Genomic DNA, 16,640 nt, shown 5'->3' on the forward strand with positions numbered 1-16,640 from the left:
TATTTTAACCGAACTGCGACTATAATTTTTTTCCAGAAAATTAAACTGGCATTTTTCAAGTTTCGTGCAATATATTGAAAATTTTATAATATGCCAATGTTATTAATACAATAATTATTAAAAAATAATACTTTATTGTTGATAAACGTTATAAAATAATTATTATAACTTCGAGCTAGAGTATATTGAATATTTTTGATAAGTAAAAACATTGTAACAGGTGTTTTGAGTGCTTTACTCCAAGTGTTCAAAACCACAAAAGCGACTCTAAAGAAAAGATAGAAATACGATGGAGGATGAACGTGGGATATATGACCCTGGAGGGCGTAGGCAGAAAACGAATAGGCGAAGTCACTTGGCTTGTGTGCCTTTTATGTAATTCCCTCCTCTCACCCCTTCCAATTGCGGTCATCATGTACGTGACATTTTATATCTAAATGAGAGGTGAGAGACGATCTCTCTATTGAAATTAAATAAAGATGTGTGGAAAATATTCTCCTCTGTTTCCATTAAAAGAATAATTTTCAATTTCTTTACTTCCAATATTTTCTTTTATTGAAGTCATGATTAATTAATATCATGAACGGTATTCGATAATTACACATATTACTTTTTAGACGTTGTGATTCTTTTAAATACATTTTGTATTTTTTATAGAGATATCTCAACAATTTATTTTTATTTGATTTCTCTTTCGATAAAATTTATTTTTATAATAAACTTATTATTTGTACGAGAGAGAGATTAAAAATTTTTTATATTATATTTATATTATATTGCATGTATTGTAATATATAGCGAGATGAAAAACGATCAAAAGGGGATGGAGAAAAGCCACGGTCTCTCCAGTCGGATCGTCGCCATGGAGAGAAGAGGTCGTCGGGTCGGCCGAGGGAATCAATAGCATTTTCTACGCATTCGGATCGATACCGAGACCCCGCTGGTGCTTTCGCGCGCAAATCACGCTACATGTATGTAGATGGCTGCATCGTGCGAGACACGGAGATAAACTTGACAGGACCTTCCTGATTCTTTGATGAAGCGAAGCGGCGAGAAAGAATAAATGAAGAATTCAATAATAAATTTAATTATTCGACAAATCAGAAATAAATATTTAATTCCACGAGAGACACACAACTGAATGATTCCATCAATGTAAAATTAACTTTAATTAACGGTTTAATTTATTATTTATTATTTATCTTTTTCTGAATGCCCATTTTCAACTAATGTAGTTTAATTTTACTTTCGGTTAAAATTAAACTACATTAGTTATTACTCTTCATCTTTTTCTAGATCTAAGAATTAAAAAAAGATGAATAGATTGAATTGAGATTAAAGTTAATTTACATTGATAGAGACGAGCATAATTTTCAGAGTTAGAAAAAGATAAAGAGTAAATTGAATCGAGATTAAAGTTAATTTTACATTGGTGAAATCGGATCCGAGAATCGTATAGTCGTTGTAATGTTAATGCAATTTCAGATTCCTATTTCCTCAGAGATCGAACCGCGTGCCTACATCGTCCACCTGCATCGCACGTATGCACGCATGCACACCGCTGCATATGGCGTATGGATGCAGGATGGTTGTGCGACCTTGTGCGACCTTGTTGGTGACCAGAGCGCAAGTGTACGTACGGTTTTCACGGTGAATGGCAGTCGACATCATGGCGAGGCAAGAGAGGCGAGGCGGTGCAGCGACCGGGAGAGAAAGAGACGAGAGATCGATCTTTAACGATTGGCAACTCTACCCGGGGGAACGGCGTCGAATTATATTACGGTATCCAAGGGGTATCAATTAACTCGCAAAAATGGAAAACGTCCGCGGCGAGATCGGATTACGCGGCCAAACGATCGCATCGTCCCTGCAAATCTGGCAACAGAGGATGTAAACAGCTGGGGAATTCTCAATATCGAATCAATGGTAATTCCAACACCTGCACGCAGTAATGATTTTAGAAAGAAACGCAGTGCGTGTAATTAATGTACAGCACGCAATGCGGATCTCGCGATAAGAAATGGAATTCTGCTCGTGATATTTAACAGATCGAGACAATCTCTCATCTTTCTTCTAAATGTTGTTGAAACATTTTGTAATAACATTAATACGTCAGTTTAGTAGACAAATTATTATTTACTTATTAATTACTTATTAAAATTATTATTACTTTTATTTTGTAATTGTTGGAATTGATTTCTAAAATTCCTACTATCCAAATTATTCACGAAACCAGAGGTATTTTCTCCGTTATTTCTGCATCGTCCATTCGTGCGACTAATTGACTTTCATGTTATCCGAAACCTGGCTTTGTCAGGGAAATATAGAGACAGAAATAAACCCCGTGAGCGCGCATCGATCAATGGATGAACCTCGTCGAAGTTAACATAACTAAATTCCACGCTCAAATTCTACATTACAAAGTCAAATTAGAGACTATAATAGAGTCTGGCCACGAGTAACTTTGTCAAAACAAGAGAGAGAGAGAGAGAGAGAGAGAGAGAGAGAGAGAGAGAGAGAGAAGAGTATACATACTGTCTCTTTTTACATATGCTATCTCATTCTAACTTGTACTATCTCCTTGCTCATTTTAATTTATTACAACTACACAATTTGAGTTACTTTTAATAATTTCTGTAAGTTACCGTTCCTACCTAACATGTCGTTAATTTGACTATTAAAACAATGAAGTTAAAACAGTTTTATTCAAGAAAATATTAAATTTGACTCCAATTTAGTATATTATTTACTAAATATGCATACATTAATATGGATGTTGTTTACTTTGAAACTAACCACAGAAATTGATTTACATTTTGACATGGAAGTTAAAATTTTATTTAACTTAAAAGATTCGCTATCGCTCCCTTCCTATCTAATAAGGTAAAATTGACAAAAATAACGAGCTAATGAAAAGTTTGTCATCTCGTGGACAAACTACCCTCTACCCTTATAAAGTATCTACTTCGGACCAAATTTCTTTGAGACCATCTTAATAAACCTATTATTGTGCATTTTAATTATCAATATTACAAACGGTAGGCACATTAAACCGTGTTATTTCCTAAAATATCGGCATCATGTGTGAATTAAATGTTCAAGATATACCAATTACACTTCGCGAAAAAACGTGATTATCTCTTTTATTGGCGCAACCGGCGCTATTGGAGTATCGGTGTCTCGATTTTCGCGAGAAGCAGGTACCTGACGAAGAAAAGACTCGTCGGCAGACGTAAATGAAGACCATGACAGTGTACACAACTGCGTTCCTCGAAACGCAAAGCTCACGGGTAAAAACCGGCACCCAATGTCAGATGCTCTCTCGCTCTCGTGTTTACTTAGTCGCTCCGATACTCGCATGATACTCTGCCGGCTTCTCTCTCCTCTTCTTTGCTGTTCTGCTCTTTCCTTTACTTTTTTCTTTTTTACGGCCACAGGAACACGCGCGCGCGCATGTGTGTGTGTGCAAAGAAGACCCAAAGTATATGAATTCGATGACGTCGCGAGATTAATACGATATTGCTTCATCCGAGCCAGCGCAAACATTATAATAGCAGATATGTCGAATGAGATCATAAAAAAATATATATTTTACATATTGTTAATTAAAATAAAAATAAAATTACTATAATCTCGTAGAATATATACTTATATATATTACTTATAAATTAATTTTAAGATTATCTTCCTGGCGCGTTTGTAATTCGACCACGAAAGACTTCAGCGAAATATCTCTTCAGTTCTCGTGTTGAAATGACGTTAAATAAAAATCACGCTGTAATAGACATATTACTGTTCACACGCTGCAATCTCACGGCTGCTGCTCGATTAATCCACTTTCCGCAAGCTTGATTAATGAAAAATAAAGTTATTAAATAATAAGGTTATTCTCATTATAAAATAAAGGTTATTCTCACAAAAGTAATTATCTCGAATGGAAATGATATTAAACTATCAGATCTAATAATGCTAATAATTATCAACTCTATCTCTCCACGTTTTCATCCTTCTTCGTTTCTCAAATTTCTTATTATCGACACCTGTATACTCATTTATATCACATGACGAAACGGTCTGTTCTCGCCGCCTAATATTGGCTGTACATTAATTTCTAGACGAGACATACGCCTTTGCATACTCATCCTACAAGTCATGGCGCGCCATACACGCCTACACGCGTGCGCATGCACGCGCGCATAGTGAACCTGCACGTCGCGTTAGATCAGCGATTCTCAACTAGTCCCGTCGAGTCGTTACGTTTTGCAACCCTATCTATATCATTCCGGGTAAACATCGACGGTAAAAAAAAGTCCTCGTATAGCAACAAGACGGCTGAAGGAGACGTTACGTAACGCGTCTACTACGTAACGGATAAATTAAAAATTCGATGCCGCATAATAATTATTTTCATATCGAGCGACGGAATCAGCACTCTATTAAATTCGATGATAGCCGAGACTGGAAGCCTGGAAGTTTAGAAGCTTGCGCATTCAGATTTGTTGTTGTAAACACATCGCGAGATACCGATAATCCCGCCAATCCTGCGCGACGATACGAGCGCGCGCGCGGCTGCATTCTCGCGAACGCGGGGCGCTCTCATGGCCACGCGTTGCGTAATCAGCAACGACGGAGTGGTCACGCCGCGCGCGAGGTACAAAACGAACAACGACAAACAAGCGGGCGTTACACGCACTCGCTCTGGCGCGCCGCGTGAATACCGCTGCGCGTTTCGGAGCCCGGACTCCGCCTCGGCCGGTTTCGCCCCGCGTTCGGCCGTGTCCGACCAGCGAAATAGCTGCCTCTCTCTCTTCCTCCGTCTCGCGTCTGCGTTCTTCTTCCGCGTACTTTGCGAGGATACCGCGCGTTTCCGCAAAAACGGACCGGCGGCTGACTTCGATCCGTTCACGGCGAGAAATCACGTTCCGCGCGATCCTCTCCTCGATTTCCTCCTTCTCTCTCTCTTTTTTTTTGTCTTTCTCTTTAACTCTGTTATATAAATTATCTTCAAATAAAATCACAAGGATCGAATCATTTGTGTTTCAATATATATATTTCATCTTTTTTGTTTTTATATAAATTTATATTTCTTACAAAATAAAATTAGAAAATCACGACGAGGTTATCGCACGTCTCTCTACGTAAACATAATTTTTTTCGTCCCTCCTACCTCGGCCCCAAATGCATCGACGACTTCATAAACACGCTTCCATTTTTCTTTCGCTTTTTTTTCTAGCGAGTTTTTATTTCTCTCTGTTTAATCCTTTCCTTTTTCATCTCGGCTGCTCCTGCTGTTCGCAAGAAGGCGAGAGATACGGATCGATTAGAGGAACATTCCGCTGAGTCAGCTGCTCAAGGATGTACGTGTCCGGTCGACGAAATCACTCGTGCCGGGATTCCGTCACGGTGCAACACGCGCCTCTTATTTCTCTTTTCGCCCTCTCTCTCTCTCTCTCTCGCTCACCCTCTCCCGTCCCCTCCGCCCCGTCGCCATCCCTCCCGGTCTTACCACCGCGCACGCGCGAGCGCGGGGAAGGAAGATCGGCGCGAATATTACCGCGATTGCGACATCCGCGGCGATTCCTCGAGTCGCGATTTACGTGACTCGCAGCCGCGATCTCGTCGCCTTCGCGCTACTTCGCTAGGGGCGAAGGGGGGAGCACGGGAGGATAAAAGGAGCAGGAGGAGGAGAGGCGGACGCGGTGAGAGGGAAGGGGAGGGGGGGAGAGAAAATCGCGCGCGGCGAGGACGCGCATCCGGCGGTGACGCGCCACGTAGGAACAAATAGAGGGTTGCTGAATCGATTGGCCGAATTTCGAGGTCGAAATTGACATATGAAAGGAAAAGAGATAAAGATGAGAAAGAGAGAAGGGTCGAACGCACACAGATATGTTCCTCGATAACGAAAATTGAAATCAAAATTTCGGACTCTCTTCCAAAAAGTCACTGATTTATATTCATATATCCCGCATTTCGTCATGCGATGTAAAATAAAAATGACGAGATATCTTTCTATCGCAATTTAAACCATAAAATTGTCGCGCAAGATTGAATTTTATTCCATAATATATCGAAGGGCTGGCTTGATCCCAGCTTCTAGCACGAAGTTCTTTCTTCCATCTCGTGCGACTATAATAATCAGGGCAAGGAAAACGCAAGGCCGTAAGCGGCGCGATTACATCGTTAATTAGCAATTATGCGATAGCACACGACTGCCGTAGCGACTCTTTCGTCGACTCGATCGTAAGCTATTTTTCTTTACAAATCGCTAAATCATTTCTGCAATGAAATGTATCTCTTTCCATCGAGTATTAAAAATTTCTCTCTAATAATATATTTATACTAATTATCGTTACTTTGTTAACATTTAATATTTATTTAATACTTTATTTAATATTTTAATCGTTAGAAAGACATTTAATACGATCGTTTTTTCTTTCCTTCCTACGCGATAATAATAATTCGAGGAGGACGAACGCACTCGGATATCTGTTCCCTGTCGCACTTCCACCTACTGGGGGAGTGCCAGGATGCGCTTGGAACGGCGATACATACATTCTTTGACGCACACGCCTGCATGCGTCACGAATGCACGCTTCGAGGTGACCATATCGATGATAAGAAAAAAAAAACCCTCAAAACAGACGTGCAATGAAGATCGTCATTCTCTAGAAACAATTACTCTCTAAATTCTTTGGAGTAGAATTTCACTCTAAGAAATAATAAAAATTGAACCAGTCTTGGAAAAGATTTTTAATCTTTAAGAGTAATATTTTAATCTAAAAATTTTAGAGAGTAAGAATGTAGGAAGCTTCTATCGAATTTAAATTAATTATTTTTTAATTGCTGTATATCTCAAATAACAGCTGCGAGCATTATTTGACAAAGACAATTAAACGTCGAAAAGCTGCGAAGCGAAAATATTCTTTATCTTGACTAACAGGAATATTCTATGGGCACATGATGAAGTTTACAGCGACAAAATATCGTTTCAGGTACGCAGCGGTGCGGGCGGACAGACGGGCGGGCGGGGTTTCCCGGTACACCCTGTATATCTGGCGCGTGAACCAGTGTGTGTGTGTATGTGTGTATATACGCGCGCGCGCGCGCGTGTGTGTGTGTGTGTGTATGTGTGTGTGGAAGCGCCGTCAGTCAGCGCAGGTACTGCTCATTCCGTTACCCGCGGCGTGCCACCAGGTACGGCGGAGTTAACGGAGAATTTCGCGACGCGCGGGGGGGAACTGCGGGCCCTGCTGGCCGCGGCGTCGAGCACACAGCCGTGTCCCACATTTTCAAAGCTTCGCGAAGAGAAGCGGCGCGATACTCTCGATTCGCACGCTCGCGCACGCCCGGGATTAACCTCAAGTTTAATCTAGTTAGGGCAACTCGCAGTCACTTACAAACGCACTGATTTCTGGATATGGCAAAATGTTACTTTACAAATTATTATTAATATTTTAGTATAAATTTTTTAGTACAAATATATATCTCGAGCGAAAAAGATTTGATCCCCGCCAACAACAACACGCTGCATTTAAGAATCCCTCACCGAGAGTCGACCCCTCATGCGCGCTCACTGCCGAGCGGCCATCTTTGTGGCTCCGCATCCCGCTCTCCCCTCGAGCCTCCGGCAGTCCTACATCTCCCAGCCCTCTCCGACGTCCCTCTCGCCCTCTCGCCACCCTCCCGGCGACGGCGATGACGACGCTCGACCTCGCTGCGCGCATTGGCGCCCATCCCGCAAAAATTTTTTCAGCCTCGCAAAAATTTCACACGCTTGGAAGAATGTGCTCGTAGCAATCTCTTACATCGACACATATTTCCGACTCGTTATATATTCTCTTAATTAACGCAGAGTATCTCTTAACATCTAGCGTTCTTTTCGAGTCAAATTTATTGAAATCTCAATAATCTGCAAACACACAATAGTGTCTAAGGATATGACGTGAGATTAATTGAAGCAATTGTGGGGAAAAATTGAGGGAGTTTTACGAGTTTTCTTCACGCCGTTCGCGACGCCGTCGTGCGTGACGGTCGACCTCAATGGACGTGCGCGCGCGCGTCAAGGGGAGGGAAAAAAAGGATCGCAAGAAACGCGGGCGATCCGCGAAAGGATGTCGCGGTTCCGGTGACTGAATGTTGTACGAGGACGGGGCACCGACGAGCAAGCAAAAAATAAAATAACGCAGGGATGTGACGAAGGGGCTCTCCAGGGTACAAAAAATAAGGGGCGGTCGAGTTGGGGTGGGCAACGGTGCATGGATCGAATCGCTCTATGGGAACGAAAAATTACGTAGGAAATCGGTGGGACGCAACGAGAGACCCTTGATTTTACGTGGAGACAATCCGATATGACACTGGACGAATTAGTCATTAAGTCCGTAAAGTCAACGGTCCGTAAACCATGTCCTGGGAATATTTTCTATTCTGAGAATTTCGCCCTGATGTAATAACACAAAAACATTCTTTAAACATACAAAAATATCTTCTATAAAATAATTTCTGAGAATATTTACTTTAGGAATACTACTTTCTTATTTATATAAAATAGCATGAGAAGTATTTTAAGACGATTTAATAATTATTTTCTAGAAGCGTTGCGATCTTCTACGAAATCCTCAAAGGTTTCGAAGATGTAAAAGGTACCACTCTGACTGCCTCTGACTATACCTCTGCGGAGCAAGGAAACAAGAATACCCTATGAATATTCCAAGAAAATTCTCTGGGAACGAGTATATCCTCTGTCTTCTCTTTCTTAGAATGAGATTATACCAAGAACGGTTTTCCTATACACTACAGACCATGTCTATCCCGTTAGAAATGGACAGTACCCTTACATTCGCTTCTTTCTTTCCGGTTTCCAACATCTCTCGGTTTTCCAACAAAAACCTTTGAAAAGCTATAGCCAATTGTATTTCACCCTATTCGTTTGAAAACATAAAAATTTCATCGAGACTATCGAGAACACTCTATCGAGAATACTCCATAAGACTCGCTCTCCTTTCTCTCCTAGTTTGTCGAACTACCTGAATTCGACCCTATATGCCGGGCATGAGCAACACGCAGCAGGTGTAACTAGGGCGCGACACCCATTTCGAACTTGTAGTCGCACGGCTTGTAGTCACGGGAACAAGTGCACACGCAAGTGCAACGGGGTTGCAAAGTCCCCTTTCTTTCTTTTCTTGCGTGCGAAGGCAAGGACAAAGGGAGCCGGCTTGAAGAAGCCGGTCCCCACGAATAAATCCTTGTGCCCCTCCCCGACCTCGACCTTCATCCACTGCCGTTGAGAGGGAACGCAAGAGGGGACATTATTGGATATTCAACACTCCTTTGAATATGACAATTACAAAATAATGTACGACAACGCGCCCGAAGGGCCGTGTCCAGGAATGACGCGACGTCATTCGAAAAATCGATCCATTAATTGAATCAAGGACTTAGAAAGAGGAGAAGGGAGCGAGACATGAGATTGTCTGTGTGTGAATGCATAGAGATTCGGAACACCTCTAATGATGGAACGAATATAAAAGCGACCTGTTTCGAAAAAGGATTTTAGTTGAACCGATACATCGTCAATTGTTCAAATTTAATAATCAAAATGCTACAGTTGATTAATATTTAATATTTGTAAGCTTATTTCTTAATAAATTTATCGAGAAACAATTATTAATCCTTCATAATTTGTCAAATAAAAAATTATAGTATATCTGCGTTTTAAAGTAGTGTTTTAAAATGAACATAATAATGTGTCAATAAGAAAGTGTGTCAATTATTTTATATTTATGAATTTTGTATATATATTAAAGTAATTTATAATTCAAATGATATATCAACAGTAAGTACATATAATAAATATATACTTAATTATATTATTTTTAATAATTATTAATAATTAATATATAAAGAGACGTACATGCTGGGAAATAATATCATGCTTTTACTTGAGAAATATCGAAAATTAAATCAATCTTTAATTATAAGAAAAATCCGATAAGAGACAATAGTCTGGGATATCTTTTTTTTACAGTTATAACCGTGCTTGTAGTATACGAATGCACGCAATTTACTCTATCTTCTTGAAAATCAAAACTTCAACAGTTGGCAAAAATACAAACGTTGTCCGAGAATCCAGACATTCTTATAACCGATATATCCCAACAATCGCACGGTTGTAAATTGATACACGTAATAAAAGGAAAGATGATAAGAGAAGGGAAGCATAATAGTTACCGTTAAGTTAAATTTCATAAACCGCTTTCTTTCTACTGCTTGTATTTATTTACAAGAGAGAGCTGATCATAAAAACATGCAATTAGAATTAAAAGGATGGCATTTTTGGTAAAACAAAATTACATTTAGATCGAAAGATTTAGATAAAAAATTAGGTATAAAAAGCAACTCAGAGTATACTATATAAATTCGCGTGATGTGCAAGAAATTAGTTTTGAGATAAAGCTTACTAGTAATGAGTTCGATATGATTTTTACACGGTCCAAGTACGACTGAATGTACATTAATTAACGAAAGGAAATAGAACCCGCGGAGAGATGCGTAATGCTATGATTTCAGTTTACCGTGGAAGAAACAGGAAAAGGGAAACCCTCATTCGTTTTATAGTCGCGATACACGGAAACCCCTTTTCTCGGTTCAGGGAACACCCCCGTTTTTTTTTCTACTCCAAACTCTGCATTATTCAAAGAGAATAATCAGATAATGCGGAAAGTATGTATAAAAGGCCAAAAGTCGAAAAGTTGGGAAATTTTTTCATTCAAATGATCGAAAGGAACAAAATATCAGGTAGTAAAAGAAGATTTATGAGAGAAACAGGGCATGTATGAAACTATTCGGAATTATTCCATTTTTTCCTAGAAAACAATAGAAATCTAAATCGGTACAAACAGATACAAACAAAGTACAAACGCTTTAATATCCATTTCTATTTTTAATAAAATTGGGCGCCACGTTCACATCGATGAAATCTAAGAAATAATTAAATAATTCCAATCGGAAACTATTCTAGTAATTCTATAATACGTACTCTGGTAGAAATTCTGGGAGAGATTGAAAAATCCGGAGTTCAAACTATCACGAGAATCCAGGAAATACCAAGAAGATAAAACGAATTACAGGAAGCTCGTAACCCTCGTGACGAGCTAAAGATTGAAAAATCGGCGTATTCGATGCGTAACGTATACATTAACCCCGTACATAATTTATCTACGTTCTCCCTTCGCCACGACTACCATCATCATCGTCGTCATCATCATCATCATCGCCACCATAATTGGCGCCGCTTCAACCCCTCGCGGGTACCGCGATAAAATCGTCACGCTACTCTTAATCAGGAGGGAGGGCGAGAGCCCGCAGGAAGTCGCATGTAAATTCTCATCGAAACGCACGTGGGTACGGTCGATGCTTCGTTGCGTGCACGCACTTGTCGCCCGCGTGTATTGCAGCCCTCCGCGCACTCCACCCTTCTCCTTCCCTGTCACCCAAGCCCTTTTTGCTCCGATGATTTTCGAATCTACCACAGTTTTTATGAAGTCGAGACACTCGAGTCCTTGAACGATGAGGGTGCGATAGAAAGGATATCTCGTGATCCTTTTTTTTCTAATCTCTCTGGACAATTACAGAAACGAGTGATATATTAAATGGAAAAAAAACGAACGTTTTATAAAAAAAAGAGACGTAAAAAATTCTGAGAAAAATTCGATTTCAGATTTCAAACGTAATCGAGGAAAGTAATTTGCTTAAAACACGTATGTCGTATTTCTTCCAAACTCAAATTCTATTAAAAACAAGTCTTTGAAAAGCAACTGTAAAAGCGACTTTTTAAAATTCTTTAATATCTGATTGAAATTGCCTTCAATTATTTCTCACTGGCTCTAAATGTATAAACTAATCATATTAAAAAATTTTACAACAGCTACAAAGCTACAAAACGCCATTCGATGACTTATTTTTTTAATATTATAAAATTAATGTCGTGGATTATGAGTTAGAAAAAAATGCAAGACACGTATAATTTCTACAACACGAAAGATTTAATCGCGAACCTTTGAATTAAAAAGATTTGAGATATCCGGGATATTCATGAAAAAATTCCAAAGGAAACGATGTTTACGTAACCATATACGGGGTGTCATTATCGGCGCTTCTCCCATAAACGAGAGAGAGGCGTGGCGATAGAGCTCCTTGACACCTCGTGTGTGGAATAAACACTCGAAATCTCGTGTGAAGGCCCTTGGCACCAGGTTGCGAAACGCGGAGCCAAGTCCAATCCGAGGCTCGAGTGCGTCTATATCTTCAAGATAACACGAATCCCCCTGTAACTGTATCGAGATAACTCGGATAGGACGACATGGCGTGTCTCGGTACAAAATGTCTGTTTATTACAGTAAAATTTGGAATTTGAGATTAAAACAATTGTTTAACAAATGTTTATAAAAAATTATGAAAATTTTTTTCAAATTAAAGAAATACTAACGTCCATTTTTATCAAAGGAAATTGACTTTGATCTCAATTTAATTTATTATTTATTTTTTCCTAAAATATATGCCAGGGTTGGTAAAAAACATGTTTTAAAGATGTTTTAAACAGTTTAAAACATGCTTAGTTGATGTGTTTAATATGTTTTAAATATGTTGTGTATATAGTACTGTTTAAAGTATATTTGAAGCATTAAAAATATATGTAAGAAGAAACACAGTATGTTTTATTCTTAAAAAAAAAAAAGTATTAGTCTTTACCAACCCCGCCTAATACCCGTTTCTTCCAATGTTCAATTTTAATTTTAGTTCGACTATTATAGTTCATCTTTTTCTAATTCTTAGAATTAGAAAAAGATAAAAAGTTGAACCGAGATTAAAGTTAATTTACATTGGTAGAGACACTCATAATTCTTAAAACTAAAAAAAGGTAAAAAGTAAGTTTAATCTGCAAGATTAAAATTAATCTACATTGGTAGAAACGGGCGTACAAAATTCTTCTCATAGCTTAAGAACAATTCTGCTTTTAGTGCCCGTTTCTATCAATGTAAATTGACCTTAATCTCGGTTCAGCCATAACTTATCTTTTTTTAGGAACTAGAAAAATATGTGAAGAGAAAGTTGAAACGAGATTAAATTTAATCTACATTGGTGGAAACGAACGTAATTCACACATCTCACATATTTCCCACCCGTATGTATTGCGGACTTTTTTTTTTCTCTCCGCTTGAAAAATTCACCGGGAAAAATCACGAGACACGGTACTGCGACGCACGCACGCACGCACGCACTCAGGCATACGAAGTACAAAAACTCACCCACACACCGACAGCACCCCGACGTGACTCACGAACACGTCGCGCATCCACAGCCAGCGCCTCCTTCTCAAGGGGCGCGCGCGGGGAGGGACGCACACAGGTTGCACAATTCTCGTTATCACACCACAAAGTTGTGTCGATCGACTTAATTACCGGCACGACGCAGCATCAACGTCAATTCCCTCCTCTCACTCCTGAAACCCTCTTTCGAGGAAGAGACGGAGCACAGGAGCGCCAAAGAGACACGTGGTCCGAGATTGAAATCCAACTTTGTGGTCGCCCGAGGCCTCACCTGTTTATCGCGACGTTAGGACGATTAAGGGGACACGAACGAGGACACGTAAATCGAGGTAAATCGTAAAAACAGAGGTTCGTCGGTCGCGAGAAAAGAAAACTTTGAACGGAGCAGCACGAAGTACACGCACGCACGCACGCGGCTTCAATGAGCACAATTGACGACTGCCAGCGAAGGGGAGGATGCCCGGCGAACGGACGGACGGAGGGACAGACGGAAGCAACCGAAGACGACCGAGTTCCACCGAGCAGGCTGAAGTCGGCCCCGACACCCCGGGGCGTATCGGCGCCTATGGGCAGCGCCGTAGCCGACCGCGCGACACGTCCGAGGGAGCGGTGGCGGGTAAGGGGAGAGTAATGGGAAGGTAGGGTAGAGGCACGCAGGGGGAGAGAGGGGGAGGAAGAGGAGAGAAGGGGGAAGGATTTACGCAACCCTCTCCCGAGCGAAAAATCCACGTCGAGAAGCACGCCGCCCGTCGATGCGCCGATAAGCCACGTAGTACCCTCGTCTCGGCGTTCTCCGTCTCTCTTTCTCTCTCTCTCTTTCTCTTCCTGAAGGGTGGAGAGAGGGAGGAAGGAAAGGAGAGACCTCTTTCTATATCGCGGTTTCGCTTCGTGGAAAAGAAACTACCTCGAAACTAACCTCTTCCGTTCTGCCCCGCCGATTCGCCGCTGTTAACCCTTCCGAAGCAGCCACGTAGGAACGCTCGCGCGGCGGTACATACATACATACCATACACACACACATATTCATATATACATGCATACGTAAACACAGACACGCGCGCGAGCAGCTCGCGGGGCTGAGTGGAGCATCAACGCGCGCGCACACACACCACACGAACGGAATCCAGCCGAGGTGGAAGAAAATGAAGAACCGAGAGATGGGTACAAGGGTCGAATGCAGGGACGGAGGGAGGGTGCAAAAAGAGGGAGAATGGCATGGAGGCGAAGAAAGAGAAAAGGCTGAGGAGGGCGCGCGCGAAAGAGATGTATACATGTCTTGCGAGGGAGGAAACGAGAGAAAGATCCGTCTAATCGCGATGACAATATCGATTCGCGAGGGTGGCTCGCGATGGCAACGACCCTACCGATGTCTCTCCGATTCGCATATTTCTTGGGCTTATCGACACCGTCCGGTCCTGAACGACGACACCCGAGCGCGCGGGCACACCTCGGTTCCTTCTTCCACCGTGGTCTTTTTCTCGAATGACGAAAGGATAGCAAACGTGACAACGGAACACAACACGCGACACGACACGACACGACACAAAGAGAGGAGAGCGACGACAACGGGAAGGCGCTCGTCAAAGATAGAACGTACCGCCTGGTTATCGTTAGACGCGGGCGTCACGACGCGCAGCACTCCACCACACTTACCTTGGCATCCTCGCTGTTGAACCGAGGATGATGACGACAACGACGACAACGACGACGACACGGGGTGAGAAAGTGGAGCGAAGATCCGTGGCGTGCGCGCGCGCGTGTATAAGGACGTGCAACTGGGCCCGTACGCAGCACTAGGACGCCATGTCAGCAAGTCAGACTTCAGAGGCGCGGACGGACTCTCTCGGGGCAGATACGTACGCGCGGCCGAACGGTACGTACACGTATACGCGGCGAGCCACGCACACCCGCGTCACGGCCGTGCGCGAGAGCGAGACGGTAAGCGCACGCACACCACGCCGTTGACCAACCCGCGCGAGCCGTGCCGGGGAATTTCTGCTGCGCCACCGAACGGCCGTCACGGAACCTCGCCTACGCCCGCCTAAGCCAGCAGCAGCCACGGACGTGTCTTCCACTCGCAGTACCCTTCACCGTCGTCGTGGCCGCACCGCAATCGCGACGCAGTTAGCGAGCTCGCGACACACACTCGCCCGAACCAACCAACGAACGAATGGACGATGACGACGACGACGACGACGATGACCGACGACGACGACGACTCATCACTCGCCTCGCTTCCTCGCTCGCTCGCTCGCGCGCCCTCGTTCAACCGTACGAACCACCGTGCCGATGCCGGCCGATTCGAGTCGAGCCGAACCGAGTTTCAGCTCCGAAGTCGAGGAGTCGGCCGCGCGCGCTTCGCAACCTCCCGCAAGAGCGCAAACTTGTACCACCACCGCCACCTAGAGACGCAACGCGACGAAACGAGCGAGCCCGAGCCGCAGAGAGCTCCCCCACTACACCCTCTCGCGCTCTCTACCCTGGCGAGAGCCTCCCCCCACCCCCGCACCCTACGCAGCACGTCCTTCTCGCTACCACTGGTCTCTTTCTCTCTTCCTCTCTCTCTCTCTCCCCCTCTCACTCTTTCTCTCTTCGTCCCGTCTCCGTCTCTCGTGCGCGCGACGACGCGACGCGCCGTTCTCCGTCGCGAATGTGAAACTCCCCTCTATCCCTCGCTTCACCCTCTCCATATGTTGCTTCTTCCTCGCGTCAGCCCCCGCAAGGAACGGACGACTCTCTCGTTTCCTCTCGCATTCTTATTGCACGTCCCGAGTCGTCTTGTCCTCGTTTCACGTTCGCCAGACCTGTGAACCACGTCTCGCTTCTGTTCCGATCTACTTTGGCCCTCACCCTCGATCACCCTCGAAAAAGGGCACTTGCTTTCGCCCCTTTGTTCTCACGCTTTCAGATCCGGAGAGACGACCGCGCTCGCCTCGCTCCCGCCCCCACGGATGCCCTCGTATCACGGACTTCTTTTTTTGAACGCACCCTCCTCCCCTCGTTCCCGCGATCTCTAGTCTTTCACTCTTCACAAGTTAACGCTGCGCGTAATCTTCGATGACTCTCAGAGAGAAGAGTGTACGTATAAAAAAGGGTGGATAAATCGTGTGCGAATATTAACCACCGCCCGAATAATATCATCGTTGAAACTTAACCGTACAGGGCGGGTTCCCGAGTGTGCTCCTAAATTACCCTTCGACCTTGAAGTTGACTCCCGCGTCAAACTATCGGTCGGGTCGACTCGCTTACTGAGAAACTTCACGGACTCCTTGGTCGCGAAAGTGCTGACCATTTCGGGTGGGTATGGGGCGAGGG

General features: G+C 43.0%; 1 protein-coding gene across 1 annotated transcript in view; it reads right to left on the reverse strand.

Moving 5' to 3' along the window:
• Positions 1 to 15,719, reverse strand: part of ttk (zinc finger and BTB domain-containing protein ttk) — a 43,368-nt gene extending 27,649 nt beyond the window's left edge. Inside the window, 1 exon segment of the mRNA XM_018449426.1 lies at positions 14,979 to 15,719. The gene's annotated coding sequence lies outside the window, so the exon portion shown is untranslated.
• Positions 15,720 to 16,640: the final 921 nt, after the last annotated feature.

This window comes from Mycetomoellerius zeteki, unplaced genomic scaffold (genome assembly GCF_001594055.1).
Source record: "Mycetomoellerius zeteki isolate Tzet28-1 unplaced genomic scaffold, Tzet1.0 scaffold106, whole genome shotgun sequence".
NCBI classification, from domain to species: Eukaryota; Metazoa; Arthropoda; class Insecta; order Hymenoptera; family Formicidae; genus Mycetomoellerius; species Mycetomoellerius zeteki.